The following is a 27,405-nucleotide window of genomic DNA, read 5'->3' as shown; positions in this document are numbered from 1 at the left end:
CTGAAAGAGTGAGACGTGAGTGCGCCCTTCTACAGAGAATAGCTCTGGGGCATTTGGGGTTCCCTACAGTCCCGGGCCTTCCCTGTCCCCTGCTGCCTGTGCTCCTTCCCTTGCCTGCTGTCAGAGCCCAAAATGGAGGAGGAGGAGGTTGCCGCCCTGTGAGCCTGAGGGAGCTGTGTCTGACTGGAACTTCTGTCTGGGGTTTTGCGAAGAGCTACTTATGAATATGATCTGTCCAGTACCTTGTTTCAAAGGAAGTGAGCATGAGCTAGCAAGTGTAGCAACCCCACAGCTGATAAACAACTTTTTTTGGTTTTAAATAATCAATCTTCATTTCACATTGGAATAAAGTAAGTGAAACCTGCTACCCCAGCTTCACCCATGTGTTCTGTAACCCAGACTCATTTGGTTGTGAGGGCTGTTGTCAGAAATGTTATAAAAAAGTTATGCATAAATTAGATCAAATGTAAAATTATGCTTATAATGTCACTTGAGTGCGAGGTAAGAGGGTAGAGTCACAGGAAATCTGTTGGGGTTTACACCCCTGCTACTTAACAAGCTCATGAGAGTGTGGCACAGGTGACCATCACCTGACATTGGTGACAGAAGAGAAAAGGCCGGCGTGAAGGGCAGGTAGGGGAGAGGTGCCACACTGTGGGGCCAGGCCCTGCTCATGCTGGGCCTCTTATGTCACTGAACATCTAATTGCCCGGGAACCGGCTCTTTTCACATCAGTTGAGGTAAGAAGATGGGGGAGCACTCTCCAGAAGTCACAATGTGCTAGGAGAATGGAAGAGAGTCTTCAACTCGCCATCCTAGGGTAGGTTTTAGATTGAGCTGGACTGTCTTGGAGAGATAGTGAGATGGGAGGAAGACAGTCCCCCAGGTGCACCTGACAGCCAGAGCCTATGAAGTTAGGGGGTTGTGTGGGAGTGGCCTGTCCCTATGAGACGAGGAGCTTAAACCTACTAAAGGTGGTAGCTGCTGCTCTGCCATCCCTCTAAAGAGCAGGCAGGTCTTCAGCTGCATGAATAGCTGAATGTCTTTTGGAGTGTTAGAGAGTCCTCTATGTCTTAGAAATTTTGAAAAGAAAACAAATCTCAATTTTAATGTTTATTAGTTTCTCTGAGCCAATTGGGAGAAAAAGGTCCTTCACCTCGAAGGTTTAAGTGACACCCAAGGGTAGCCACCAGCGTCTCGGCCACTGAAGCCTCATGCATGCTCCCACTACCAGTTTGATTTGCGGCCTCATAGTTGTGTTGTACTAATCTTTCCTCTGGCCTTGTCCATTGAACACGGTTCACATGGCTAAAACCACCTCTTGAGGTGCGAGCACCATGCAAACCTGAGAATGGATTGGTTTTTTTTTTTTACCATTGTGCCTCCTCCTCATCTGAGAGGCCCATTTTTCCTGGTTGATTCATTAAGCGTATTAGTGCTGTCAGTCGCCTTTGGACAACTCAAATGACAAGTTGCTGTAGATTCATAAAGAAAATGAAGGCTTTAGATGTGAAACCGTCATTTTCTCTTGTCCTTCTCTTAGGTGAAAGATTTTATTTCTTTCAAAAGGCTACATATTGGTATCCCAGCAGGCATAGTGTGAGAACGGGCATTTGTTACGCTATGGTTTCAGTGTGGATGGGCAATTCTTCAAGATGGAAAACCAAGTCTCACTGAGTTGCTGAAGCCATACTCACATTTCTCCACATCCTCCAACATGGGCTTTAATTTTTCTCCCGTGCTTGAATTTTTTTCATACAAATTTTTTATACACACACCCACACACACACGCAGTGGCTGAATCATGGGTCATTGCAGCCTCAAACTCTTAGGCTCCAGTGATGCTTTCACCTCAGCCTCTCAAGTAGCTGGGACTACAGGCATGCAAAGCTACACCCAGCCAATTTTTAAATTTTTTTCTGGAGACTGAGCCCACTTATGTTGCCCAGACTCGTCTTGAACTCCTGGGATCAGGCGATAATTCCACCTTAGCCACCCAAACTGTTTAGATTACAGGTGTGAGCTACCACTCTCAGCAAAAATATATTTTAAAGAACCGTTACAACCAAATTATGAGTTATGATTATGACACTGCCCTCCAGCCTGGGCACCAGAGCAACACCTTGTATCCAAAAACTAAACAAGAACCAAAAAAACCTAATAAACAAATTAAACTTTCAAGATTGTGTTATCTGTGTCCTTCCCTGCCCTCCAAGCTATCAATGTTAAATATAATGGTTATTGAGAAAATGGTTAGATATTATTAAGAAATTTCTATATATCCTGCAGCTGAGGATAGGTATTCTGATGTGGCCCAAATATTTTCTCACCGCTACCTTCAGGGTCTAAACTAGCAAATCAGGACACCTGCAGAGGACAGTTGGCCGTTTTCAAATAGAAAGAGAAATATCCCCGTTCATGAGAGTAATCCAGTGATTTTCAAAAAGACAAGTCAGACTGAGATGCAGTGCATCAGGGCACAATTACCCTGGAATAATCAGTTCACACAGAATGGTGGAGGAGACTTTCTAAGATGAGCAAATTTGGGCAACATAATTCATGCGTATTTTTTCCTGGCCCCCGCTCCCCGCCTGATTCCTAATGGCCACCCCACAATGTGGTCAGCAGTGGGGTTCAGGGTTCTGAGAGAGGGGCTCAGGGATGGGATGAAGGTCTTTCCTGCATTATCAAAATGCAGGTTAAAAAGTAGCTAAAAAGAAGTCCAAATGTTCTAATTCCTACCCTTAAATAGCTGCTAAGTTGCATTATACAACAGACCCAGGTAAGGGAAGGAGCATGTGCATTTCAATTCTCAGCTCACATCTTAATTAGCTGTGATACTCTGGGCATGTGACCCCAACTATACGAGCCTGTTTGCCTGTCAACCCAAAATAATCCTAAGCAAAAACAACAAGGCTTGAGGCATCCTGCTGCCAGACTTCAAACTATACTACAAGGCTACAGTAACCAAAACAGCACAGTACTGATACCAAAACAGATATATAGACCAATGGAACAGAACAGAGATCTCAGAAATAACATCGCGCATCTACAGCCATCTGATCTCCGACAAACCTGACAAAAATAAGCAATGGGGAAAGATTTCCTACTTAACAAATTGTGCTGAAAGAACTGGCTAGCCACATTCAGAAAACAGAAACTGGACTCCTTCCTTACACCTTATACAAACATTACATCAAGATGGATTAAAGTCTTAAATGTAAAACACCAAACCATAAAAACCCTAGAAGAAAACCTAGGCAAAACCATTCAAGACATAGGCATGAGCAAAAATTTCATGAATAAATACCAAAAGCAATCGCTAAATTGCAAAAGCTAAAATTGACAAATGAGATATAATTAAACTAACGAGCTTCTGCACAGCAAAAGAAGCTATCATCAGAGTGACCAGGCAACCTACAGAATGAGAGAAAATTTTTGCAATCTAACCATGTGTCAGAGGTCTAATATGCAGAATCTACAAGCAACTTAAACAAATTGACACACACACAAATACCATCAAAAAGTGAGTAAAGAATATGCACAGACTCTTCTCAAAAGAAGACATTTTGCTGGGCGTGGTTGATGAAGCCTGTAATCCCAGCACTTTCAGCCGTGGAGACAGGTGGATCATGAAGTCAGGTGTTCAAGACCAGCCTGGGCAACATGGTGAAACCGCATCTCTACTAAAAACACAAAAAATTAGCGGGGTGTATTGGCAGGTGGCCTGTAATCCCAGCTCCTCGGGAGGCTAAGGCGGGAGAATCACTTGAACCTGGGTGGCAGATGTTGCAGTGAGCCAAGATCCTGCCACTGCACTCCAGCCTGGGAAACAGAGCAAGATTCCGTCTTAAAAACAATAATAATAAATAAAATAAATAAAAAGAAAAGAAGAAGAAGAGGAAGAAGAAGAAGAAGACATTTATGTGGTCCACAAACACACAAAAAGAAAAAATGAGAAAAGCTCATCATCACTGATGATTACAGAAATGCAAATCAAAACCACAATGGGATAACATCTCACACCATTTGGAATGGAAGTTATTAAAAAGTCAGGAAACAACAGATGCTGGTGAGGCAGTGGAGAAATAGAAATGCTTTTACACTGCAGGAGGGAGTGTAAATTAGTTGAACCATTATGGAAGACAGTGTGGTGATTCCTCAAGGATCTAGAACCAGAAATACAATTTGACTCAGCAATCTCATTACTGGGTATATACCCAAAGGAATATAAATCATTGTAGCATAAAGACACATGCACTCATATGTCTGTTGCAGCACTGTTTACAATAGCAAAGACTTGGAGCCAACCCTAATGCCCATCATTGATAGACTGGAAAAAGAAACTGTGGCACATATACACCATGAAGTAATATTCAGCCATAAAAAGAATGAGTTCATGTCGTTTGTAGAGATGTGAATGATGCTGGAAACCATTATCTTTGCAACCTAACACAGGAACATGAAACCAAACACCATATGTTCTCAGTCATATGTGGGAGTTGAACAATGAGAACACATGGACACCGGGAACGAAACATCACACACTGGGGCCTGTTAGGGGATTGAGGTCAAGAGGAGTGAGAAAATTAGGACAAATCCCTAATGCATGTGGGGCTTAAAACCTAGATGGCAGATTGATAGATGCAGCAAACCACCATGGCACACGTAAAACTATGTAACAAACCTGGACGTTCTGCACATGTATTCCAGAAGTTAAAGTAAAACAAACTAACAAAAATGCGCTAACGCTGAGGGGGAGTTGAGGTAGGGGCAGGAGTCAGGCGGGGGTGGGTGAGTCCTGGAGTTTTATCCAATCAGTGACACTGATGTGGGAACCGCCCAATCAGGCGCGCAGAAGGAGCGGAGAGGAAAGGAGGGCGTGGCTTCCGGCGTTTGGCGGGGTCTTTGTCTCTCGCTGGCGCTGGCACAGGAGCTTGGGATCCGTCTCCTCTTTCGTCTCCTCCACCTTCGGAGCCCCGGGCTACTCTCTCACAGCCCCTGTTGCACTGTGATCTGTAGGTCCTTGGGGACGCATAGTTAAGGTGCCAGGACATCCTGGAAGCTGGGAAATGGTGAGTATGCGGGATTCGGCATCCCGAGAGGGGAGAGCAGGCTGTGAAGTAGGCAGGACCGGCCTCCCCACGGTTAGCTCCGAGCCTCCCGCAGCTTGGCCCTCAGTCCCCTGTGGCTGCAAGATGGCCGCTGGGCCAGCAGCGAGGACCCCCACGTCCCGCCCGGCCCATTCGGTCCTGTCCCTGGGCAGCGCCCTGCTCTGCGCCCACAGCCCTGAGTATTTCCCAGATTGTTCAGGGATGCCAGGTGGGTCATCAGGGAAAAACCGAGACTGGGTGTTTGCGTGGGAGGAGCTGCGGCCCGTGGCGTCCACAGTCTCCCTTGTTAAAAATTAGCGGGAGTCTATGTTAAAACGTTAACCAGTTTATCTGAACAAACAGTGACTGGTGAAATGGAAAGCACCCAGAAATGATTTGTGGTCCACCCGAGGGGCATAAAGGAAAGGCTTTTATAAGATGCATGAGAAAGCAACCCAAATTCACAAATTGTTTCCAGTTATGTAGTCTCCTTATTTGAACTATCCAGATGGAAATTTCCTAGTTACATATTCAGAGGTTAATTGCATGTTTGTCATTGGTTAAATCTGCATTTTGTTTCAGGCTAAGATAATGGTTTATAGGAAATGTATTTGAGTTAGGTTTTAGAATTTTTTTTTTTTTTTAACCTATGAACACAGGGCACTACAGCCACTTTAGTCTAGTTTTCTGCTCTTTAATTATTTTAACACTTCAGAGGAGGACTGGTTTTCTCCTGTGTTTTTTTAATGTATGGCAAATGGAGCCTCTAATCGACCACCCTGTTTTTCAGCCTAACTCAGACTTGCAGTAAAATTATAAGGTCCCACTTTCTTTGCTGCATTCTCAAATGCAACACATGAGACCAGCTTTCCCTTGCCAATTTACAATGCTATTAACTATTTGTCCTTTACTATACATTTCATTAAAGCTTTCTATTATTGGATTTCTTTCTACTTCTCCCTACAGTTCTGGCAATATTTGCTTTTTATATTTAGAAGCCTCCCTTTTGGGCACATAAATATATATAGCTATATTCTCTTGACAAATTAACCTCTATTATTATTGTATGGTAAACTCATTTCATGCTTGTGAGAGACATTGCTAGAAAGTCTATTTTGTCTAATTTAAGCATAACTACCATTGCACTCCTTTGGTTATTATTTGCATGTAATATCATTTTCTATCCTTTCACTTTTAGCCTATGCTCTTAATTCATAATTGAGTCTCCTGTAAGCAGCATATTACCAGGTTTAAAAGATTCATTTATCTACTCTGTCTGCTTTAGTCTCTTTTGGCTGCTATAACAGAATATCACAGACTGGTAATAAAGAATAGAATTTTATTTGACTCATAATTCTGGAGGCTGGGAAGGCAAAACAACATGATACTGGTATCTGTTGAAGGTCTAGTTGCTGGATAATAACATGGCCAAAGATGTGAGGGAGAGAGAGCCTTTTTTTAAATATATAACAGATCCATTCTTGCTATATTTAGCCCATTCCCATAATAAGAACATTAATCCATTCATGAAGGCAGAGTTCTTATAGCTTAATTAATTTTTAAAGGTTCCACCTCTTAATTCTAACATATTGGCTATTAAATTTTATCCTAAATTTTGGAGATGACATTCAGTCTACAGCAGTATCTGTTTAGTAGATAATTTAATATTTTTATTTGTAAGGTAGTGATAGGTAAGCAGTTACCATTGTAAATTTGTGGTTTTCTGTCCATTTTAAATTTGCTTCCTTTTTTTCTGGTTCTGTCTTTCCTGTGGTATTGTTAATTTTTGTTGAGACAAAGTTATGCTTTCTTGCTCAGACTGAAGTGCAGTTGCATATCACAGCTCACTGTAGCCTCAATCTCCTGAAATCAAGCAATCCTCCCACCTTAGCCGCCCAAGTAGATTGGACTAGAGACACACACCACAACACCCAAGGAGCTTATGATTCTTCCACCTTGGCCTCCCAAAGTGTTGGAATTATAAGCAGGAGCCACCATATCCAATGTGTAATTTTTATTGTTTGTATATGCTTTAATTACTTTCTGTTTTTTTACTACAGTTTTTTCCTAGTGGTTATCATGAGACTTATATAAAACATCTTGTATTTTAATAATCTGGTTTAAGATGATAACAATTTAGAGTATTCTGAATTTCGGTATGTATTTACCATTTTTAGTGACATTTATACTTTAGTATTTTTCATATTGGTAGTTAGCATTTCATCTTATCAATGTGAAGATTTCTTCTAGACCATGGCTGGAGAAGTAAAGAAGGTGGGTTTTGCCTGATTCAGGGACTATAGAGAGAACCAAGTTCTACAGGCCTGTCACCTGTCTCAGGTGAGTATGAATTCTCGTGTTTTTGGCAGATAGTTGCAGTGGCAGGACCAAAGTCAAACAAGTTATAGGCAAGTCTACAGTAAGATGTGGCAGTATTCGGTTTTGAAGCCAGGACCATGATTGGCAAGCTTGCCACTTGGTCAAGTGCTTACCCTCTGAAGATGTGTTTCTTGGTCTTTGCCTCCAGCTGGGTGTCACATACTCTGAACTGGATTCCAAGGCTTTCATGAAAGCACTTATGTTTGCTGTGGCAGCTGCATTATGTTGTGGGGGATGTGCACGCAGAACCACCCATTCTGTCATGCTGCTTATGTTACTCTCGTTTATATTTCACTTTTTGAAATGAATGTCAAGCTGGTGATTTTTAGATTCAAAAATTCTAAAATAAATTGCTCAAATTTACACATTATGTAAGCTATTAATAAAATTTCTTGTAGGTGCAACATATTTATTAAAATTTTTGGTTGTAATTTCAAGCTCACTGCAGGCAGAAAGGAATCATTAACATTTATATTCTTTTTTTTAGTCTGTATCTACATGATGGTATATTTTCATTCCAGATATTTACTTTATACTTCAGTAATGCTCAGCGTATTTTGCAAAATTTTTGTTGTTCTTTTATTTTGAAACATAAGGCTTTTTTAGCTCCTGAAAGCTATATTATAGTCATATAGTTTTATTATATTTTGTGGTAAGAAGAGCAGAAATATATTGAGGACATAATTAAATTCTCCTATCTTTTTAATGATTATTAATTAAATTCATCTCTTTAGAGCCTGTTATTAATGATTGTAATGTATTTTCTGTATAATTTTACTGCAATTTATTAAATTCCAATGACTTAGAATGTCTGCTTTTCATGAGTGCACGCAGTTGAATGCTGTAGATATCTGAAGAGTCATTTTTTGGCCGGGTGTGATCACTCATGCCTGTATTCCCAGCACTTTGGGAGGCAGAGGCGGGTGGATCACGAGGTCAGGAGATCAAGACCATCCTGACTAACATGGTGAAACCCCGTCTCTACTAAATACACAAAAAATTAGCTGGGCATAGTGGCGGGCACCTGTATTCCCAGCTACTCGGGAGGCTGAGGCGCGAGAATGGCGTGAACCCATTGGGCAGAGCCAAGATCACGCCACTGCACTCCAGCCTGGGCGACAAAGCAAGACCCTGACTCAAAAAAAAAAAAAAAAAAAATTTTTTTTCTATTAAATCTACGATGTATTCAGGATTTTGTGTATTAAAATCTCTTTTCTTATTATCAATTGCGTGTTATTGCGTTTCTTTTCTTGGGTATGTTTTGTCAGATCAGTTAATTGTATTCTTGCTTTTAAAGCTTGATATCATGAGTTGAATGATAATTTTTAGCTCAGTACACTTTATCTCAAAGTGATGTTTAATATATGTGTGAATTAGCTGTGTTTGTTGCTTATAGATATATCTGTGTGTTTTTCACCTATGTAAGTCTGACATCTTTTTTCCTTGTTTGTTTTTTTTTTTTTCATTTTCAGATAGGCTTTTTTTTAAAGAGAATTTTAAAACAGAGTCAAAAGAACCAAAATCAGTTATTTCTCCTCTTGCAGAGTGGGGAGATAACTTCCTTCCCCACAGGTTTGAGGCTATGGCTAAGTGGTGAGTCTTGGGGAGATGCAGAAAAGATCCATCCCAGGCACTTGGCTGGACTTAAGTAAGCACAGCCTTTGGGCCACAAGACCTGATGGCTTGGGTACTGGTCTGGACATAAGTCCCCATCTTCCCAGAAATGTAGTCTTTTGTCTGCAACAACTGGCTGGAGAAATATTTCAGAAAGATATGTGTCTGGAGCACCCAAAGGCATACCTTTCCTTTCTCCTTGGCATAGGCCTTGCAGCACTGAGGAAACACCAGGTTTACAATGGAGCCTTCAAGAGTCTTCATCCCTATGGAACTCAGGGGCTCATAGGGTGACAGGAGAGGAGACAAGCTAACTTGGGAAGTATTCGTCCTTCAGCTTCTCCCCCACTGAAACACTATATATTGGGGCCACAGTTCATGGCAAAACATACATGCTCTCTTTCTTTCTCTCACACCTACATCTCGGAAACCCAACAACTTGATGGCAGGTAGCTCTGGGTATCTTTGGTCTGGCATTCACTCACTGGGCATCTAAGCTGTCCTAAAGCTCTTTTCAATCATTTCTTACTCTTTCCAGGCCCATGTGGGTAGGTGTTCCAGCCTTCACTCTTTCAGGCTGATCATAAAGGCACAGTGTGGGAAAATCCCCTACTGTGGTGGCCATTGCTGGGAAGCAGGGAAGGCTAAGGGCCCACTGCTGCCCAAGTCTGGTGTAGACACCATCTGCTCCACTCGTCTCCTCAAAGATTGATATCAGGTGCAGCAGCTGCTGTCTGGAATGTTATCAAACCAGGACTGCACAGGCACTGCATTCTCTGTGTGGAAGATGTAAGAAGCAGGCGAGTTGTCCAGGATGAGAGTTTTCCTCAGGTCCGTGCCCAGATGGCTGAGTTCCTTGATATAGCAGCCCTGGTGGAACAAACACGACTCATGGGCTAGGCAACCCCAGAACACCCCACACTGGTCCAGCACACCCTTCACACTGTGTTTGGAATTGGTGGGTTCTTGTTCTCACTGACTTCAAGAATGAAGCTGCAGACCCTCACGATGAGTGTTACAGTTCTTAAAGGGGGCATGTCTGGAGTTTGTTCCTTCTGACATTCGGATGTGTTCAGAGTTTCCTCCTTCTGGTGGGTTTGTGGTCTCGCTGGCTCAGGAATGAAGCTGCAGATGTTCGTGGTGAGTGTTACAGCTCTTAAGGTGGCGCGTCTGGAGTTGCTCATTCCTCCCAGTGGGTTTGTGGTCTCGCTGGCTTCAGGAGTGAAGTTGCAGACCTTCACGGTGAGTGTTACAGTTCATAAAGGCATTGTGGACCCAAAGAGTGAGCAGCAGCAAGATTTATTGCAAAGAGCAAAAGAACAAAGCTTCCACAATGTGGAAGGGGACTCGAGTGGGTTGCCACTGCTGGCTCGGGCAGCCTGCTTTTATTCCCTTATCTGGCCCCACCCACATCCTGCTGATTGGTAGAGCCAAGTGGTCTGTTTTAGCAGGCCGTTGATTGGTGTGTTTACAATCCCTGAGCTAGATAAAGGTTCTCCATGTCCCCACCAGAGTACCTAGATACAGATTGTTGATTGGTTCATTCACAAACCCTGAGCTAGAAACAGGGTGCTGATTGGTGTGTTTACAAACCTTGAGCTAGATACACAGTGCTGATTGTTGTATTTACAATCCCTTAGCTAGACATAAAGTTTCTCCACGTCCCCACCAGACTCAGGAGCCTAGCTGGCTTCACCCACTGGATCCTGCACCGGGTCTGCAGGTGGAGCTGCCTGCCAGTCCTGCGCCGTGTGCCTGCACTCCTCAGCCCTTGGGTGGTTGATGGGATTGGGTGCTGTGGAGCAGGGTGTGGGGCTTGTCGGGGAGGCTCCGGTCGCACAGGAGCCGAAGGAGGTGGGGGGACAGTCAGGCATGGCGGGCTGCAGGTCCAGAGCCCTGCCCCGTGGGAAGGCATCTAAGGCCCAGTGAGAAATTGAGCACACCAACTGCTGGCCCAGGTTCTAAGCCCCTCACTGCCTAGGGCCGGTGAGGCAGGCCGGCCACTCTGAGTGCGGGGTCCACCGAGCCCACACCCACCCGGAACTCGCGCTGGCCCACAAGCACTGGGCGCAGCCACGGTTCCCGCCCGCACCTCTCCGTCCACAACTCCTCGCAAACTGAGGGAGCCAGCTCTGGCCTTGGCCAGCCCAGAAAGGGGTTCCCACACTGCAGCAGTGTGCTGAAGGGCTCCTCAAGTGCCGCCAAAGTGGGAGCCCTGGCAGAGGAGGCCCTGAGAGCGAGCGAGGGCTATGAGGACTGCCAGCACACTGTCACCTCTTAACAGGATCTGCATACTTGTTCAGGCTGGAATGAATACAGCAATGAAAAAAACACATTTAAGCAGTTCCTCCTGTCATCTCAGGAACTCATCCATATAAGGCCTCATGAGCAAATGGATCTGGTGCCTGGTCTCCTCAATCTCTACAGGCATTAGGCAGTCAGCATTGCTGAATGCCTTCAAGGAGCTAGGCACAAGGGTTTCATCCAAGTCAGTGCCCATACAGATCCTTCCTTGATTTTTCTCTGTCTTCCCTCCATGCCTGGGTGATGATGGAGACTTGTTCCATCTAACAATCCTGAGGGCTGGGCTGACTGGGTGGGAAGACTGGTGGGCACGCTGGCTGGACTGGGTTGGGGGTCATGGCCAGGGGCCTGATTCAGTTCCCGAGAGTCTGACTTCCACAGCTGTTCACATACCTATTCTTCTTTCCATCACTGGCCGGGAAGGGAGGCGGCCTGTAGGGATGGTGGACGGCCTTGGCAGCGGCTCCCCAGGGTGCCCCCAGCCCCGATTCTCCCAGCGGGAGCTTCAGGATCCTCAGTTTGTTTCTAACATAGAGAATCCACCAGATACGCATTTTTTTTCAACTTTTATTTTAAGTTCAGGGGTCCATATGTGATAAACATTTTTTTAAACTTTTATTTTAACTTTAGGGGTCCATGTGCAGGATATGCAGGTCTTTTACATAGATAAACGTGTGCCATTGTGCTTTACTGCACAGATCATCTCATCACCCAGATACTAAGGCCAGCATCCGCAGCTATTCTTCCTGATGCTCTCCTTCCCCTCCCCCATGCCATGAAACAGGTGTCCAGTGTGTCTTGTTCTTCCTAGTGTGTCCATGTGTTCTAATTGATCTGCTTCCCCTAGTAAGTTAGAATAATAATAGGTGGTGTTTGGTTTTCAGTTCCTGCATTAGTTTGCTGGGATTAATGGCTTCACACTCCAACCATGTCCCTGCAAGGGACATCATCTCATTACATTTTATGGCTTTATAGTGTTCCATGGTGTAGGTGTACCACATTTTCTTTATCCAGTCTATCATTGATGGGCATGTAGATTGATTATATGACGTTGCTATTGTAAATAGTGCTGCAGTGAACATATGCATACATGTATATTTAAAATAGATTTCTATTCCTTTGGGTGTATACCCAGTAATAGCATTGCTGGGTCAAACGGTATTTCTGCTTCTAGGTCTTTGAGGAGTCTCCCCAATCTCTTCCACAATGCTTGAAATAATTTACCCTCTCACCAACAGTGTAAAAGTGTTTCCTTTTCTCCACAACCTCACCAGCATGTGTTTTTATTTTTTTTTACTTTTTATTAATAGCCATGTAATTGGTGTGATATGGTATCTCATTGTTGTTTTGATGTGTATTTATCCAGTTATCAGTGATGTTGAGCTTTTCATGTTTGTTGAGCACATGTATGTCTTCTTTTGAGATATGTCTGTTCATGTCCTTTGACCACTTTTTAATGGGGTTGTTTGTTTTTCTCTTGTAAATTTCAAGTCCCTCGTAGATTCTGGGTATTGGACGTTTGTCAGATGGATAGGTTGCAAAATTTTTCTCCCATTCTCTAGGTTCTCTGCTCTGATGAGAGTTTCTTTGGCTCTGCGGAAGCTGTTAATTTAATTAGACCCCATTAGTCAATTTTTGTTTTTGTTGCTATTGCTTTTGGCCTTTTTGTCATCAAATCTTTCCTCCTGCCTATATCTTGAATGGTATTATCTAGATTTTTTCTTCTAAGGTTTTTATAGTTTTAGGTTGTACATTTAAGTCTTTATTCCATATTGAGTTAATTTTTGTCTATGGTGTTAGGAAGGGTTCCAGTTTTAATTTTCTGCATATGACTAGCCAGTTCTCCTAGCACAATTTATTGAATAGGGAGATCTTTCCCTAATTCCTTGTTTTTATTGACTTTGTCAAAGATCAGGTTGTTGTAGGTTTTTGGCTTTATTTCTAGGCTCTGTATTTTGTTTCATTTGTCTATGTGTCTGTTTCTATACCAGTACCATGCTGTTTTGGTTACTGTACTCTTCTAGTATAGTTTGAAGTTAGGCAGTGACGCTTTCAGTTTTTTTTTTTTTTTTTTTTCCTTAAGGTTGGCTTGGCTGTTTTGGCTCTTTTTTGGTTCCCTATGAATTTTAAAAGTTTTTTTTTCTAATTCTCTGAAGAATGTCAGTAGTCCAATGGGAATAGCATTGAATCTATAAATTACTTAGGTCAATGCACTCATATTCATGATACTTATTCTTCCTCTCCATGAGCATGAAATGTTTCTACATTTGTTTTGTGTCCACTCTGATTTCTGTAAGCAGTTGTTTGTAGTTCTCCTTGAAGAAGTCCTTCACTTTCCTTCTTAGCTGTATTCCTCGGTATTTTTTTCTCTTTGTAGCAAACGTGAATGAAAGTTCATTCATTATTTGTCTCCCTTCTTGCCTGTTGTTTGTGTATGGGAATGCTAGCTACTTTTGCACATTGATTTTATATCCTGAGATTTTGCTACTGTTGCTTATCACCTTAAGAAACTTTGGGGCTAAGAAGATGAGGCTTTCTAGATATATGATCAGGTCATCTGCAAACAAAGATAATTTGACTTCCTCTCTTTCTATTAGAATACTCTTTATTTCTTCCTCTGTCCTGATTTTCCTGGCCAAGGTTTCCGATACTGTGTCGAATGAGAGTGGTGAGAGAAGACATACTTTTCTTGTGCCAGTTTTCAGGGGGAATGTTTCCAGCTTTTGCACATTCAGTATGATATTGTCTGTGGGTTTGTTGTATATGGCGCTTATTATTTTGAGGTATGTTTCTTCAGTTCCTAGTTTATTGAGAATTTTAAACGTGAAGGAATGTTGAATTTTATTGCATAATTTTTCTGCATCTATTGAGATAATCATGTGGTTTTTCTATTTAGTTCTCTTTATGTGACGTGTCACATTCATTGATTTGCATATGTTGAACCAACCTTGCATCCTGGGGACAAAGCCAATTCCATTGTGTTGGATGCACTTTTTAACGTGCTGCTGGATTTGGTTTGCAAGTATTTTATTGAGAATTTTTGCACAGTGTTCATCAAAGCCGTTAGCATGATGTTTTGTTGTTGTTGATGTTGTATCTATATTAGGATTTGGTATCATGATGATGCTGGTCTAATAGAATGAGTTAGAGAGAACGTCTTTGTCTTCAATTTTTTTTTGGTAGTTTTAGGAGAAAAGGTACCATGTCCTCTTTGTACCTCTGGTCAAATTCAGCTTGCTTGGTAGGCTAGTTTTTACTGCCTCAATTTCAGAACACATTATTGATCTATTCAGGGTTCAGTCTTGTGGAGGGTTTTTTTTGCAATAAATTGTCCATTTCTTCTAGATTTTCTGGTTTATGTGCATAGAGGTGTTTACAGTATTCTCTTTTGGTTGTTCTTAATTCCATGGGATCAGTGATGATGTCTGCCTTGTTATTTCTCATTGTGTTTGGTTCTTTCTTTTCTTATTTGTCTAGCTAGTGTTCCATCTAGTTTATAAATTTTTTTCATAAAAACAGCTCCTGGATTGGTTGAGTTTATTTTTTTTGGAAGAGTTTTCAGTGTCTCTATCTCCTTCAGCTCTATTCTCATCTTGGTTATTTCTTGTTTTCTGCTAGCTTTCAGTTTCTTTTTCACTTGGTCTTCTTGTTCTTTTAATCAAGATGTTAGTCTGTTAACTTTAGATCTTTCTAGGAATTTTTTTTTTTTTTTTCTTGTGGGAGAGTCTCACTCTGTTGCCCAGGCTGGAGTACAGTGGCATGATCTCGGCTCACTGCAACCTCCACTTCTCAGTTTTAAGTCATTTCTGCTGTCTCAGCCTCCTGAGTAGCTGGGATTAGAGATGTGCATCATCACACTCAGTTAATTTTTGTATTTTTTTGCAGAGATGGGGTTTTGCTGTGTTGGCCAGGCAGGTCTTGAACAGCTGGCCTCGAGTGATCTGTCTGCCCCAGCCTCCCAAAGTGCTGGAATTACAGGCATGAGGTACCATGCCCGGCCCTTTCTAGCTTTCTGATGTGGACATTACTTCTATAAATTTCCCTCTTTTCTTGGTTTCTAGTGATTATTTTATTCTATCTTGGTGAGTAGTCAGGGAAAAATAATCGTAAATTCACAATCAACTTGTAGTTAAATCTAAACAATTATGTGGGAAGAACCTTTATTATTTGAAGGGGATGTTTGAAGATTTTGTAACTGTGCCTTTTAGGTAGTCTTAAGTTTCTAATTGTCGTTAAAATCATGCCATTGTCACTTTCTAACATTTTAAGTATATGGTTTAGAAGTGGTAAGTATAGTTCTATTGTTTTGCAGTAGGTTTTAGATAATTTTTGTCTTACAAAAGTAAAAGTGAATACTCATTACTTGTGAAAGAAATTAGTTAGCTTGCTTTATGTAGGTAGCAACAGAAGGGTCCCTGGAAAGTCCCTGGACCTTGGGTCAGTGTCTCATCCCTGCATAATATAAAATGAATCCTGGAAAAAATCAAGCTGCAGACACCAACAAGGGAACTAGCACTTGGTGTTGTGCATGGAGACCTGCCCATGGCTGCACAGATAGAAAAACCTCTGGCCCATTTGGATAGAAACTTGTAGAAACCTCCAGCCCACTTAGTTAAGGGAACAAGACCGAACTGGCATAGAAATGCCTTTGTTTGTCCAGGCACGTTGGCTCATGCCTGTAATCCCAGCAATTTGGGAGGCAGAGGCGGGCGGATCACCTGAGGTCGGGAGTTCGAGACCAGCGTGACCAACATGGAGAAACTCCGTCTCTACTAAGAATACAAAATTAGCCGGGCATGCTGTCGCATGCCTGTAATCCCAGCTACTTGGGAAGCTGAGGCAGGAGAATCTCTTGAACCCAGATGGCGGAAGTTGCTGTGAGCCGAGATCGCACCATTGCACTCCAGCCTGGGCAACAAGAGCAAAACTACATCTCAAAATAAATAAATAAATAAATAAATAAGAAGAAGAAAGTAAGTCTCAAAAAGAAAAAAAAAATGAAAGAAAGAACAGAAAAAGAAAAAAAGAAACGCCTTTGCCCTTTGTACAGTCAGTGGGCTCCCAGGAAATAAGCACAGTGTTCTCATGTGCATTCCCGTCGATACTCTCCTTTATTTGAACTGTAAGTCTGATCTCTACGAATAATTACTTCAGCCCCTAATTGCTCCCGGGCCAAGCTGCTTGGCCAATCTTTCACCTTATCTTCTGATAAGTCCTGGGCCAAGCTAAGTAGCATCTGTGAATCATCCCTTCAGCTCCTGATTAGTACCGGGCCAAAGTCATGGACCAAGCTGAGCCACACGTTTTTCAAGACAGCCTGTGAACTAGGCACATTCCCTTCCCTTCCCTTCCAAGTCCATAAAAACCCTGGACCCCAGCCTCATAGAGGGCACCCCGTTCAGACGCCTATCTCTGCTGGCAAAGAGCTTTTTTCTCTTGCTTATCAAACTTTCACTCCAACCTCACCTTTGTGTTCACTCTCCTTAATCTCCTTAGAGGTAGAAAAAAGAACTCTGGGTGTGATCTCAGACTAGAGATACTGTTACATCTTGGTTCACTGCTGAGACTACAACACTTAGTTTCTATGAGTTTGACTGACTAAATATTTTATATAAGTGTAATTATATGGTTTTCCTTTTTGACTGTCTTGTTTTATTTTACCAAATGTTTTCAAGATTTGTCCTTATTGTAGTACTTTTCAAGATTTCCTTATTTTTAAGGCTGAATGCTATCCCAGTGAATATACGTGCCTTGTTTGTTGAATCTACTCATCCTTAAAGGTACATTTGCTTCCAGGTAGTATGTTTGTGAGTAATACTACAATGTACATAATTGTGCATATATCTATTCCATGTTCTGCTTTGCCTCTTTGGGATATTTTTCTCACACTGATTTAGTACCATGTGTATTCCCTTGCTTTTGTTGTCTGATCCGTTGATGTTACATCCCCCAAATTATTGCCAAGACCAATTGTCATGAAGCTTCACCCTTCTGTATTGTGCTAGGAATTTTACAGCTATAGGTTTTACATTATAGTCTTCATTTCTTAAAATTGACACATGTAATAGTACATATTTTGGGGAAGCAATTATGTATATATGTTGTATACCAATAAAAATCAGAGTACTTAGTATATTTATTGCCTCATGCTTGTGTTATTTTTGTGGTGAGAACATTCAAAAGCTTCTTCTCTAGCTATTTCATTTTATCTTTATGTATTAACTTTTTTTAGGGACAGGATATTGCTCTAACACCCAGACTGGAGTGCAGTGGTGCAATCCTAGCTCACAGTAACCTCAAACAATCTTCTAACCTCAGCTTCCCAATTAGCTGAGACCACAGGAACCTGCCACCATGCCTGGATAATGTTTTAATTTTTCATAGAGACAGGGTCACACTATGTTGTCCAGGCTCATCTTGAACTTCTGTGTTCAAGTGATTGTCCCACCTCAGTCTCCCAAAATGTATGGATTGCAGGAATGTGCCACAACTGGTCTCTTTCAGCTATTTTGTAATATGCGATACCTTTTCATTAATTATTATTATTCTACTGTGTAATAAAAAACAAAACCTTGTTTCTCCTGTCTAATTGTAACACAATACTTGTTAAGCAGCCTTTTCCCATCCTCCTATTTCAGTCCTCCTATTCAGTACAACCCGCGTTGTACTGTTTGCTTATATCAACCCTTTTTTTCAGGTTACACAAATGAGTGAGATAATAAGATCATAAAGCACTTGTGTTTCTCTCTGTGGCTTATTTTACTTAACATGCTATGCTCAAGGTTCATCCATGCTCTCTTAACTGACAGAATTTTATCCCTTCTTATGGCTGAATAGGATTTCACTGTGTATATAAATTACATTTTTCTTATCCATTTATCTGTTGCTGTACATTTGAATTGATTCCATATGTAAGCTATTATAAATAGTTCTGTAATTAACATGAGCATGCAAATACCTTTTCGACACAGTGATAGCCTTTCTTTTGGATATACAGCCAGGAGTAAAATTGCTGGATCATATAATAGATTTATTTTCAATTTCTTTCTGAAACCTCCATACTATTTTCTATAATGGCCATACTAATTTACAATTCCACCAACAATGCATACATTCACTAGTTTTTATATACTCATTAGTACTTTTTATTTATTTATTTATTTATTTTTATTATAGCCATTCTAATGGGAGTGAGGTGGTACCTCATTGCGGTTTGGATTTGCATTTCCTTGGTGATTAGTAATGTAGAACATCTTTTTATGTTCCAGTTAGCCATTTTTGTATCTTTTTTTGACAAACGTCTGTTAAGATCTTTTGCATTTTTTAAATTAGATTATAAGTGTATTTATTTTGAGATTTTAAAGTCTCTTTTCTCTCTTTTTATTTTAGAATTCCCATTATAAGTATATTGGCCATTTTAATGGTATCCCATAAGTCCCTTAGGCTCTCTTAATTTTTAAAATTATTTTTAGCCTCCACAGCCTATAATTTCAAATGACTTCTTATCAAGCATGATGGATTTTTTCCTGCTAGATCAAACCTATTGCTGGACCTTCTAGTGAATCTCTAAATTCAGGTATTTTACTTTTCAGCTCTACAATTTATGTTTCTATTTTGTACTTTTAATCACTTCGTTGGTAATCTCATTATCTTCATGCATTGTTTTATTTTTCTGTTTAGTTTTCTATGTTCTTCTTTAGCTGACTGAGCATCTTTAAGCTAGGTGTTTTAGCCAGGCACAGTGACATGTGCATGTAATTCCAGCTACTTTGAAAGCTAAGGCAAGGGGACTACTGTATTAAACCATTCTCATGCTGCTAATAAGGACAAAAACAAGACTAGGTAATTTATCATGAAAAAAGGTTTAATGGTCTCCAGTTTCACATGGTTAGGTAGGTCTCACCATTATTGAAAGAACAGCACGGGAAAATCCCACCCCCATGATTCAATTACCTCCTACTGGGTCCCTCCCAGGACATGTGGGGATTATTACAATTCAAGGTGAGATTTGGTCGGGGACACAGAGCCAAACAATATCAATTACTTAAGGCCAGGAGTTTGAGACCACCCTGGGCAATATTGTGAGAAGCTGTATGTAAAAAATATTTCTACAGATTAGTCATGCATGGCGGAATGTTCCTGTAGTCTCAGAAAGTTGAAGGCTGATGTAAGACTATTGCTTGAGTTCCCCAGGAATATGAGACTGCATTGAGCTATAATCATGGTATTGTATTCCTGTCTGGGTGAGAGAGTAAGACCTCTTTTTAGAATTTCAAATTTATTTTAGATTTAGGAGGTACCTACACAGGTTTTTTACATGGGTATTTTTTATAATGCTGAGGTTTGAAATGTGAGGAATTCCATCACCCAGGCAGTGAACATAGTACTAAGTATACAGTTTTTCAGTTCTTGGTTCCTCCCTCTCTCCACCCTCTAAGAGTTGTCTATTATTTTTATTTTTATGTCCATTTGTACCCGGTGTTAATTTCCATTTATAAGTGAGAACATGCAGTATTTTCGTTTTCCATTTCTGCATTCATTTGCTGTGTATAATGGCCTTTAGTTCTATTAACGTTGCTGCAAAGTACAAGTTTTTTTTTGTTTGTTTTTTGTTTTTTTTTTTTTTGCTAAGTAGTATTGGTGTACATGTGACACTTTTTATATTCAATTTACCATTAATAGGCTGGACACGGTGGCTGACGCCTGTAATCCCAGCACTTTGGGAGGCTGATGTGGGTGGATCATGAGGTCAGGAGATCGAGATCATCCTGGACAACATAATGAAACCCCGTCTCTACTGAAAATATAAAAGTTAGCCGGGCGTGGTGGCATGCGCCTTTAGTCCCAGCTACTTGGGTGGCTGAGGCAGGAGAATTGCTTGAACCTGGGAGACGAAGGTTGTAGAGAGCTGTGATCGTGCCACTGCACTCCAGCTTGGGCAACAGAGTGAGATTTCATCTCAAAAAAAAAAAAAAATTACCATTAATAGGCACCTAGGTTGAATCTTGTCTTTCCTCTTATAGATAGTGTAGTGATGAACCAACAACTGCATGTGCTATTTTGGTAGAAGAATTTATTCTCTTCTGGGTATATACCCAGCGGTGAAATTGCTGGGTTGAATCACAGTTTAACTCTCAGTTATTTGGAAAGGCTCCAAGCTGCTCTCCACAGTGGCTGAACTAATTTGTATCCCTATAAACAGTGTATAAGTGATATTTTTCCCTCTAAAACCTCTTCAACATCTATTATCATTTTACGTTTGAACAAAATCCATTCTAACTGGTGTACGATGGTGTCGTATTGTGGTTTTTATTTACATTTCCTTGATGGTTAGTGATGATGAGCATTTTTCATGTTATTTGGCCACTTGTATGTATTCTTTTGAACAGTGTCTGTTATTGCCCACTTTTTTATGGGGTAATTTTTTGCTTGTGAATTCTTTAAGTTTCTTATAGGTTCTGAGTATTAGATTTTGTCAGGTTCATAGTTTGTGAATATTTTTCCCGTTCTGCTAGCTCTGGGGTTAGTTTGATTTTAGTTTTCTAGTTTCTCTAAGTGTGATTTTAAATTGTTAGTTTGAGATCTTTCTAACTTCTTGATGTAGGTATTTAGCACTCTCAACTTTCCTCTTAACAGTGCTTTTCCTACATCCCAGACATTTTGTTATATTGTGTCTCTTCATCTATTTCAAAATTTTTTTAATTTTCTGCCTCAATTTTCTTGTTTACCCAAAATTCATTCAGGAGCAAGTTGTTTAATTTCAGTATCATTCTGTGATTTTGTGAGACTTTCTTGGCATTGATTTTTGTCTTTGTTCCATTGTGGCCTGACAGTATGGTTGGTATAATTTTAATTTTTAAAAAATGTATGGATAATTGCTTTATGGCTAGGAAGTGGTCAATCCTAGCTTATATTCTGTGAGCAGATGAGAAGAATTTACTTTCCATAGATGATGTGTGGCGTATACTCTAAATGTCTATTAGTTTCAATTGATCATGTGTCAAATCAAACTCCAGAATTTCTTCGTTAAGTTTCTGCCTAGATAATCTGTCAAACACTTAGTGGGGAGTTGCATTCCCCTACTATTATTGTGTGTCTACTTGAGTCTTATTGTAGGTCTAGCAGTACTTGTCGTATAACTCTATGTTCCCCAAAGTTGGGTGCATCTACATTTAGGATAAATAAGACTTCTTGTTGAATAGAACTCTTTATCGTTATGCAATACTTTTCTTTGTTTTATTTTACTATGAATTATTTAAAGTCCTTTTTTCTTAAAAGAGAAAAAATTCCAGGTATGGTGGCTCATGCCAGCACTTTCAGACTGAGGCAGTAGGATTGCTTGAGACCACGAGTTTGAGACAAGCCGAGGCAATAGGATTGCCTGAGGCCACGAGTTTGAGACCAGCCGAGGCAATATAGCAACATTCTGTTTGTACAAGTTTTTTTTAAAGAAACTATACAGGAGTGGTTGTGTGCACAACTGTGGTCATATTTACTCAGGATACATAGGTGGCATGACTGCTTGACTTCAGAAATTTGAGGATACAGTGAGCTGTGATTGCACCACTGCACTCTTTCCCAGGAGATAGAGTAAGATCCTGTGTTTTGTCACTAGTACCATCCTGTCTTGGCTACTGTGGCCTTTTAGTATAGTTTGAAGACAGCTAGCATGATGCCTCCATCTTTGTTCTTTTTACTTAGGGTTGTCTTGTCTACGCAGGATCTTTTTTGATTCCATATGAAATTTAAAGTAGTTTTTTTTTTCTAATTCTGTAAAGAAAGTCAACAGCAGCTTGATGGGGATAGCACTGAATTTATAAATTTCTTTGTGCAATATGGCCATTTTCACAATATTGATTCTTCCTATCCATGAGCACGGATTGTTTTCCATTTGTTTGTGTCCTCTTTCATTTCCTTGAGCAGTGGTTTGTAGTTCTCCTTGAAGAAGTCCGTTACATCCCTTTTAAGTTGGATTCCTAGGTATTTTATTCCCTTTGTAGCAACTGCGAATGAGAGTTCACACATGATTTGGCTCTCTGTTTGCCTATTATTGCGTATAGGAATGCTTGTGATTTTTGAACATTGATTTTGTATCCTGAGACTTTGCTGAAGTTGCTTATCAGTTTAAGGAGATTTTGGGCTGAGATGATGGGGTTTTCTAGATATACAATCCTGTCATCTGCAAACAGAGACAATTTGACTTCCTATTTGAATATGCTTTATTTCTTTCTTTCTTTGGCTGCTTGCCAGAAGTTTCAGTACTATATTGAATAGGAGTGGGGAGAGCAGGTGTTCTTGTCTTGTGCAGGTTTTCAAAGGGAATGCTTCCAGTTTTTGCCCATTCAGTATGATATTGGCTCTGCATTTGTCATGAATAACTCTTATTATGTTGAGATACGTTCCATCAATACATAATTCATTGAGAGTTTTTACCATGACGAGGTGTGGAATTTTATTGAAGGTCTTTTTTGCATCTATTGCGATAATCATGAGGTTTTTGTCATTTGTTCTGTTTATGTAATGGATTACATTTATTGATTTGCATATGTTCAATCAGCTTTGCATCCCAGGGATTAAGCTGACTAGATCGTGGTGGATAACCTTTTTGATGTGCTGCTGGATTCGGTTTGTCAGTATTTTATTGAGGATTTTCGCGTCGGTGTTCATTAGGGATACGGGCCTGAAATTTTCTTTTTTTGTTGCGCCTTTGCCAGGTTTTGGTTTCAGGATGATGCTGGCCATATAAAATGAGTGAGGGAGGAGTACCCCTTTTTCTATTGTTTGAAATAGTTTCAGAAGGAATGGTACCAACTCCTCCTTGTACCTTTTGTGGAATTCGGGTGTGAATCCGTCTGGTCCTGGACTTCTTTTGGTTGGTAGGCTAGTAATTACTGTCTCAAATTTAGAACTTGTTATTGGCCTATTCAGGGATTCGACTTCTTACTGGTTTGGACTTCAGAGGGTATATGTGTCCAGGAATTTATCCATTTCGTCTAGATTTTCTAGTTAATTTGCAAAGAGGTATTTATAATATTCTTTAATGATACTTTTTATTTCTGTGAGATCAATGGTTATATCCCCTTTATCATGTATTTGATTATTCTCTTCTTCCTTATTAGTCTGGCTAGAAGTTTATTTATTTTCTTGATCTTTTCAAAAAACCAGCTCCTGGATTCATTGATTTTTTTGATGGGCTTTTTGTGTCTCTATCTCCTTCAGTTCTGCTCTGATCTTAAATCTTGTCTTCTGCTATCTTTTGAATTTGTTTGCTCTTGTTTCCCTAGTATTTTTAATTGTGATGTTATGGTGTCTATTTTAGACCTTGTCTGCTTTCTCTTGTGGGCATTTAGTGCTATAAGTTTCCCTTTACACACTACTTTAGCTGTGTCATATTTTATTTTTAAGCCCTCAGTCTTTCTTTTTCATCATAATAGTCTTGACTGTTTTGTGTTTCTGTAATGTAAAATTGACTACACAGTATTTACAAAGATTTTACCAAAATATTTTATTGAGAATGTACAAACCTGTCAGTCAATTAGAGGAGAAATTACATTGTACTAATAAATAGCCACAAAACAAAACCCCAAAAGACATCCAAACCAGAATAAAACAAAACATTTTAACAAAAACAAAAATAACAAACTGGCAACAAATTTGTGCAGTTTATATCACAAAGATGCTCATATTTCCACTCTGAAGAGAGCTTTAAGAAGTTCATTTAAAACATGGCAAATACATTATACCACACTTCACAGAAAAAATAAATTTAAGCAGCTGTTTAACCATGAACATATTATCAAGGTCAGATATAATCAAAATTAAATATTTCACAAAAGATTCTACAGTATGGGAGAAACAGAAAAGCGTTTTTTTTCTTTTCTCCAAGCCCACAAGTCTAGTTTCTAGGGCTCCCTCAGTATTCTGGGGGTTTTCATCAACTCCCCAAAATATAGGAAGCACAGAGCAGGTGGTGGCTGAATGTGGGTTATCCTGTGAAACCATATTTAAGATGAGAGCCCTTGGTCCATTGTATTGTAATCAGCTGGCTCAGGAAAGAAGACCTGGCTGTCCAGAGCTCTACACTTACTGCACTGGGTATGACAGGAGGCCTGAGAACCCATGGGGCCCAAACCCACCCCATCCCAATATATCATCCAGTATTGAGGACTCTGACACCAAATTCTCACAGAGCATATGCTTATGCAGTTTTACATTTAATTTCTCATTACAGTTGGGAAATTGAGGTCCCAAAAGGGGCAGGGACTTGTCCAGATCTCGGGAGGTAGGCAGGCTCCAGAGCATTAGGGAGGGCTCCAGCTTCCTAGGCCTTGGCTCCGTCCCACCTATCAGGTTTGTTTTGGAAATTAGAGTCTGTAGCTACACATTCAAGGGCAAAGAAAATGAGCAGATCCAGGGTTCTTTTCACATGGGGACCTCTCCATGTCAGTTTCAAGATGACAGGACTGGGGTTCTGCATCCAGCTCTGAGGGCACCTGGAAGTAAAATGAGCTATGCTCCACCTCAGCCTAATGTAGACAATGCCTACGGGAAAACCTGTTTTCTTCCTCATAAAAAGGAGTGCCTGAAGTGGGTGACCTCGATGATTTCACATACTCTTAAGTGTCTGCCTGCCTGCATTCTTGCTCTGAGATTGCAAAAATGCATCCACTCTCAGCAGGTCCTTCAAATCAGACGCATGGCCACTTGAGAGGCTTCTTGGGTAGATGAAGATGAGACAGAGTTAAATGTGCCAGAGCATTGGACTCCGAGGCTGAAGTCCACGAAATTCCCAGCTACTGTTGGATTCTTAAGGTCCTCATTTGAAAGTGGTAGAAAATGATTTCACTGGATAAGGGGAGGATACTTCATGAGTAAATAGCACAACCGAAAAGGTGGAGGCAAAGAGAGGGCAAAAGGGGATTCCTAGGTCACTCATTATACTTGGGACCTTCAGATCCTGCTACTTTATCCCCTAGGACCTTGAAGAACCAGTGTCTTGAGGACAGAAAAGTCAATGTACCTGATTTGTTCCGTAGTGCTCCTTCATGGGGCTGTAGTGTTAGTGATGGCCTGGAGGTGGTTACAGCCTGCTGTTTCTGGTGCCCACTGAGCTTTGCTGGAGCAGCTGGAACAAGTAAGAGTCACACACCTCATGTTGTTATGAGTGATCTCCACATTATCATGTGGTGAAAAGAGGAAGAGATATTAGAGATCCCCCATATAACCACAGCCAGTCTGTTTTCCCTTGCACTCACCCTTTGCCAGCTAACCGGTCCAACATGTGGTACAGAAAATTATTACATCATGCCTGCACCCCCCAACCCAGGACCAAACAGTCTGAGGACAGCTGGACAAAAGCACTAAAGCAAGTATATGTGAAAGAAAAGAGCAAGCACTATAATATAAAGTAGATTGTTGAGAAGAAAAGCTGGAAAATTATTGCATGGGAGGACCTCAGGCCTCACTGGGGTGACTTTTAATCCATGATGAGGATGACAACAGGAAGGCATCTGCACAAGCATGTGTCAGGGAGAAGCCACCCTTAGTGAAGAGACTCAGGTGTGAGTTTGACAGAGGTTACAAATTAACTAGTTTGGCTGCAGACAGCCTGAGGAAGATATAAGCAGAGGAATGGGGAATCCTAGGACCTGGGAGATGAGGTTAGATATCTGCTCCTTTCTGACAACATTGCCCTAAAACTCGGGACTTTTCAACGACATATAATATCTCATAATTTGTGTGGACCAGAATCTGGACACAGTTCAGCTGGCTACCTCTGCCTTCAGGTCTTTTATGAGACTGGGGCTGTGGTCTTAACTGAAGCTGGACTGGGAATGTATAAGCCTTTAAGCTGACTCATGTGAAAATTGGCAGGGTTTAGTGTGGACAGAGAGCCTGACTTTCCTTCTCTCTACTGGTCTGAGCACCCCCTAAGGTCTTTGTTATGTGGGTCTCTACATGGAGCATCTCATAACATTGGAGCTTGCTTTCTGTGTTTGAGGAATACAATAGAGACAGAGAATTAGACAAAAAGGTTTACACAAAAAGAGACAGAGAGAAAGATCGAGGGCGCAAACAGGAAAAACCCAGTAGGAGAAAAATGAGGGCTTTAAAAAAATCTTGACAGCGTGCCGTGGCTCACACCTGTAATCCCAGCACTTTGGGATGCTGAGACGGGCGGATCGCCTGAGGTCAGCTGTTTGAAACCAGCCTGGACAACATGGTGAAACCACCGTCTCTTCTAAAAATACAAAATGAGCGAGGTGTGGTGGCACATGCCTGTAATCCCAGCTACTTGGGAGACTGAGGCAGGAGAATCACTTGAACCTGAGAGGAGAAGATTCCAATAAGCCGAGATTGCACCACTGCACTCCAGCCTGGGATACAAGAGGGAAACAGTGTCTCAAAAACAAAAACAAATACAAAAAAAAAAGAAAAAAAGACTTGAGAGTTACAATAATTTTTCTTCTATATTTGTGTTAAAATTGTAACCCCCGGTGTAATGCTATAAGGAGGTAGGATGTAATTAACCCCTGAGGGTGGGACCCTCATATAGAGATTACTGGCTTTATACAAGAAACTGCAGAGGGCTCTCATCCTCCTTCTACAAAATGAGGATAAAACCTGAAGTGTGCGGCCTGAAATTCAGAAGCGAGACATCACCAGAGCTCAACCATGCTGACACCCTGATCTCAAATTTGAACCTCTGGAAGTATGAGAAATTAAGTCCTGTTGTCTATAAGCTGCCTATCTATGGTTCTTTGGCATAGCATCCTGAACTAATACAAAAGTGAAATCCTTTTCTGTAATTCATTGGACAGAAGATGAATTTGTGCTCCCTACACTGTTAAAAAAAATGACTTAAAAAACGGATCTTCAGAATGAAAGATAGGAAAAGGCTTGTTGAAACACTAACATTGTATCTGCTTATGAGATTTTTAAACATTGGCTGAAATTGTTGGAACCAATATGGCCAACAGAAGTCCATGAAGAATCAGTTTGCAGATGTTAGACC

The 27,405-nt window shown here is 40.8% G+C and overlaps 1 long non-coding RNA gene across 1 annotated transcript in view; it reads left to right on the top strand.

Moving 5' to 3' along the window:
* The first annotated feature begins 4,881 nt into the window (after nucleotides 1–4,881).
* The window catches only part of LOC129026122 (uncharacterized), a 34,690-nt gene continuing 12,166 nt past the window's right edge, over nucleotides 4,882–27,405 (top strand). The window contains exon 1 of the long non-coding RNA XR_010125331.1: nucleotides 4,882–7,433. This is a non-coding gene — a long non-coding RNA (uncharacterized LOC129026122). The remainder of the gene's footprint in view (nucleotides 7,434–27,405) is intronic.

This window comes from Pongo pygmaeus, chromosome 22, assembly GCF_028885625.2.
Source record: "Pongo pygmaeus isolate AG05252 chromosome 22, NHGRI_mPonPyg2-v2.0_pri, whole genome shotgun sequence".
Classification (NCBI taxonomy): domain Eukaryota; kingdom Metazoa; phylum Chordata; class Mammalia; order Primates; family Hominidae; genus Pongo; species Pongo pygmaeus.
This window is presented reverse-complemented; position numbering and strand designations above follow the sequence as displayed.